At 37.0% G+C, this 5625-nt stretch overlaps 1 pseudogene; it reads right to left on the reverse strand.

The window, feature by feature from the left end:
- Positions 1–4668: 4668 nt before the first annotated feature.
- Positions 4669–5313, reverse strand: LOC120857755 (annotated as a pseudogene).
- Positions 5314–5625: the final 312 nt, after the last annotated feature.

The raw sequence follows: 5625 nt of genomic DNA on the forward strand, positions 1-5625 counted from the left end.
GAAACGCTGGACTGGAAGAAACACAAGCTGGAATCAAGATTGCCAGGAGAAATATCAATAACCTCAGATACGCAGATGACACCACCCTTATGGCAGAAAGTGAAGAGGAGCTAAAAAGCCTCTTGATGAAAGTGCGAGAGGAGAGCAAAAAGTTGGCTTAAAGCTCCACATTCAGAAAACGAAGATCATGGCATCCGGTCCCATGACTTCATGGGAAATAGATGGGGAAACAGTAGAAACAGTGTCAGACTTTATTTTGGGGGGCTCCAAAATCACTGCAGATGGTGATTGCAGCCATGAAATTAAAAGATGCTTACTCCTTGGAAGAAAAGTTATGACCAACTTAGACAGTATATTCAAAAGCAGAGACATTACTTTGCCGACTAAGGTCCGTCTAGTCAAGGCTATGGTTTTTCCAGTAGTCATGTATGGATGTGAGATTTGGACTGTGAAGAAGGCTGAGCGCCAAAGAATTGATGCTTTTGAACTGTAGTGTTGGAGAAGACTCTTGAGAGTCCCTTGGACTGCAAGGAGATCCAACCAGTCCATTCTGAAGGAGAGCAGCCCTGGGATTTCTTTGGAAGGAATGATGCTAAAGCTGAAGCTCCAGTACTTTGGCCACCTCATGTGAAGAGTTGACTCACTGGAAAAGACTCTGATGCTGGGAGGGATTGGGGGCAGGAGGAGAAGTGGACGACCGAGGATGAGATGGCTGGATGCCATCACTGACTCGATGGACGTGAGTCTGAGTGAACTCCTGGAGCTAGTGATGGACAGGGAGGCCTGGAGTGCTGCGATTCATGGGGTCGCAAAGAGTTGGACACGACTGAGCGACTGAACTGAACTGAACTGATTGATTGTGAAAACTGGTAAACATCTTTTACTATTGTGATTATGTAACTGTTATTCACTTAATACAATTGTATATGATTGGTCAACAGAAAAACAATAGAATTCTATATCACCAAAACTACCCTTTAGTAGGAAAGCCTGTAATCACTTTTTAAAATCCAAATGCAAATCAAAATTATCTTGGAATTTTCTGAAAAATACAAATGTCCAGGTATTGTTTTCTTTCTCCAAAGTTCCAGGTATGTTTCTAATAAGCAGCCATTTTATTTATTTATTTATTTATTTTTTAGGGGTACAATATTTTATTTTATTATTATTATTTTTTTAATTTTATTTTTTCACTTTACAATAGTGTATTGGTTTTGTCATACATTGACATGAATCCACCACAGGTGTACATGAGTTCCCAACCCTGAACCCCCCCTCCCGCCACCCTCCCCACATCATCTCTCTGGGTCATCCCAGTGCACCAGCCCCAAGCATCCTGTATCCTGTATTGAACCTAGACTAGCGATTCATTTCTTACATGATAGTATACATGTTTCAATGCCATTCTCCCAAATCATCCCACCCTCTCCCTCTCCCACAGAGTCCAAAAGTCTGTTCTATACATCTGTGTCTCTTTTGCTGTCTCGCATATAGGGTTATCATTATCATCTTTCTAAATTCCATATATATGTGTTAGTATACTGTATTGGTGTTTTTCTTTCTGGCTTACTTCACTCTGTATAATCGGCTCCAGTTTCTTCCACCTCATTAGAACTGATTCAAATGTATTCTTTTTAATGGCTAAGCAACCATTTTTAAAAGCAACTGAGTTACATGATGATCTTTTACTTTTATCTGGTTTCTTTCACTTTTCTATTTTATATTCATTGCTTCCATTTCATTTACTTTATATTCTCCAATTTCTCCATTTCTTCTTTTTTTTTTTTTTTTGATGTTCTTTCTCAAGCCTTTATCAAGTGTAGTAGAAAAGTTTTTGTATGCATATATGTAAATAGTAGGTATTATATATATATATATTAGCAAACTTATGAATTTTTGCCTAAAATTTTTATGACATTTTGTTTCCACTACTTTGACTTAGTATGAATAGAATGCTAATTTCTAATTAAAAGATAGATATACAAAATTTGTCACACTTTATGAAAAAGTATAGTAACCTCTCTGATTAAAAAAAAAATCATGTTTTACAGAAAAAAAAGGCAACAGTGACATCTTCCATTATTAAACTGAAGTTGTTGTTATTCAGTCCTAAGTTGGGTTCGAGTGTTTGTGACCTCATGAACTACTGCACTCCAGGCATCCCTGTCTTTCATTTATTTGCATGTACAAGTGAAGATGCAAGTAAAACTTCAGATGAAACTTGAATTCAAAGTTTCATTTTGTTTTTTTTGAATTAACTGATGTTATTTATTTAACATTTTTAGGTTTATAGGGAAATTGTGTGGAAAGTACAGAGTTCCCACATACCTCCTCAATCCTCTCCAGATTCCTATATTAATAACATTTTGCATTAAGTGGGATACATTTGTTAAAATCAATGAGCCAGTATTGATACATTGTTATTAAGTACAGAGTTTATACAATATTAGGATTCATTCTCTGTATTGTACATTTGATGCATTTTGATAAATGTATAATGATGTGTGTCTCCATTATAATGTCATACAGAGTACTCTATCTGCCCCCAAAATCTCTTGTGCTCCACATACTCATCTTTCTCCTTTATAAACTTATAGGAATGGCTAGTTTTTCACAACTGCCTTCATAGTTTTGCCTCTTCTATAAAGTAGCCTTTTTTAAAATGAAATATTTATGTCACATCTTGGCTGAGAAACCTAAAATTAGCTACAATAAACACTGAACTACTGGGAAATTATTTTATGAATAGCAAAGGTATTTGTGACTTAACATCAATATTATCACAAAGGAAAAGGATATATAGTTGAATGAATATATGCCATGTGTGCTTAGCCACTCAGTAATGTCCAACTCTTTGCGACCGCATGGGTGGTAGCCCACCAGGCTCCTCTGTCCAAAGGGATTCTCCAGGCAAGAATACTGAAGTAGGTTCTCCAGGGGATCTTCCAAACCCAGGGATCAAACCCAAGCCTCCTTCATTGCAGGCTGATTCTTTCTTATCTGAGCCACCAGGGAAGCCCTGAATGAACATGGATTTGGATAACTAAGTAAAATTAGTTATGTGCAGAATACAAAGCAAATATTGATATCTGTGTGGTACATATATGAGAAAGAAGGGCTTGATAATTTTATTTTGTTATGGAAAACCTATACCATTAGTGGAGAGATTTTCCTTTTGCTGTGGAAAGTGTCATTCAACATATTTATGATATAGGAAGTTTGCTAATGGAATAGAATTTTAGTGCAGAACAGATATCTTTTTTTTTTTTCTAATTGAGAATCTCAGACACAATTTTTTCCATTTTCAGTGCCTTGGTTGACACCCTTCAATTTTTTATGTACATGTCTATTTCTCCTACTAAATTACAGTTGTCCTTGAAAGGTTTATTTATTTATCTTTATATTTGCCAGTGCTTAATATGCGAAGAGTTGACTCATTGGAAAAAAACTCTGATGCTGGGAAGGATTGGAGGCAGGAGGAGAAGGGGACGACAGAGGATGAGATGGCTGGATGACATCACCAACTCAGTGGATATGAGTTTGGGTGAACTCTGGAAGTTGGTGATGGACAGGGAGGCCTGGCGTGCTGCAATTCATGGGGTTGCAAAGAGTCAAACACGACTGAGCAACTGAACTGAACTGAAGATAAAAGGATGTACCTGGAAATTAAATCTAAAAAAAGAACACAAATGTAGCACAGAAAGACAAAAGATGAACAAAAGAGATCTTAAAAACATATGAAGGACATGGTGAAAAGACCTTTTATATGTTTCATTCTAAGGCCCAGAATGATTAAAAAGAACAAGAAAGTTATGGATTGACTTTTACTTATCTTGCTTATAACCTTTCAGCTTCCTGAATCTCATAATGTATGACTGTCAATCATTCATGAAAATTATGTTTTTCATCTTTTAAAATATTGCTTATGTTGATAGTGGTCTTCCCTGGTGGCTCAGTTGGTAAAGAATCTGCCTGCTGCAATGAAGGAGACCTGGGTTTGATCCTTGGGTTGGGAAGATCCCTTGGAGAAGGGGACAGCTACCCACTCCAGTATTTTTGCCTGGAGAATTCCATGGACAGAAGAGCTGGCAGTCCATGGGGTCACAAAGAGTCAGACATGACTGAGCAAATTTCAGTATAATGATAGTAAATATTTTCAGTTTTTATTTGCTTAAAATGTTTTTTGTTCCTTTTAAAAGAGTGTTTCATTGAGTTAGAGAAGTTTAAATTTGCTAGTTATTTCTTCTCAACATTTTGAAAATGTCATTTCAATATTTTTTCATAACTAGTATTGGCAGCTGTCAATCTAATGGGTTATACCTTTGCAGGTGTGCTGAATTTTCTTTCCTCTGTTTTTTAAAGATATTTGAAATACAACTTTATTTTGATTCTAAATGAAAAAGAATAGGAATATCAGTAACAAACAAAACTCCACCACTGAATACAGTGATGTGACTGTAGCAAGGAGGAAACAACTGTTCCAAAGTAGCTCAATAGGCAGATCTAAAAAATGAAGGTATTTTAGCTGCCACATTCACTCTGAAGCCCATTCATCTCCTTTAGCATCCCAAAGATTAAGCCCATGTTCTATTTAGCTATACAATAATGTGGCACATGCTGGACTGCCATAAAACTAAACTTCTGACTCTGGGCTCCAGCTTTACTTTCTCACAAGTCATCATCTTCATTTGGGAGAGCTGTTTTCTGAGCAACCTCCAGCTCATGCTCATGTGCTGCCAAGACTGGGGCCATGACTATCTCTGGTGGGGCAAGAGCATGCATGGAGATGAACTTCAAGTTAGTGTCTCTAATCAGTTCTCTAGCAAGCCAGAGGAAGGGCTTTTCAAAGTTGTAGTTACCTTTGACAGAAATGTCATAGTACTGAAAATTCTTCTTCAGTAGACAATTGACTTTGCTTTTATCTTTCCATCCTTAATATCCACTTTACTTCTGTACCTCACAATGAGGATGTTTGCACATAGTCTTATTACATCACTATGCCAATTAGGCACATTCTTGCAAATAACTCTCAATGTTACATCAAACATTATAATGGAATACTGAGCTTGGATATAATAGCCATCTCTCAGTTCACCAAATTACTCCTGACCAGTTGTAACCCATATATTGAAGTTAATAGGTCCTCTGTTGGAATGGAACACAAGGAGATGAACTTCAGTACCCAAGGTAGCTGTTGCATACACTTTCTCAAATTCACCAGTCTGATGCTGTTTCATGAATGTAGTTCTTCCAGTACCACCATCATCAACCAATACAAGCTTGAGCTGAACTGGGTTCTCCTTGAGCAGCCATTGTGATGTTACTTCCATACCCATCTCTCTTTCCTATACGTTTGATATCATCTGTTTGGTATTCTACAGAAATTCAATAAAGAAATTTGAGGGAGGGAAATAATCCCAGATATCCCAGAGATGCAAGAGGAATGATGAACAAAGAAAAAAAAGTAGATATAATTAAAGCTAAATAAATAATAAAATGTATAATTATTGGCATAGAAGCCAAATAATTATTGGCAGACAGGGCAGGAGATGTTACAAAGCCCACTCTTGCAGAGGGGCTTGGCAGATGCCTCCATAGCTAGAGCTTGCATAGGAACTTGGAATG

The sequence above is a fragment of the Oryx dammah genome, unplaced genomic scaffold (assembly GCF_014754425.2).
Source record: "Oryx dammah isolate SB20612 unplaced genomic scaffold, SCBI_Odam_1.1 HiC_scaffold_29, whole genome shotgun sequence".
NCBI classification, from domain to species: domain Eukaryota; kingdom Metazoa; phylum Chordata; class Mammalia; order Artiodactyla; family Bovidae; genus Oryx; species Oryx dammah.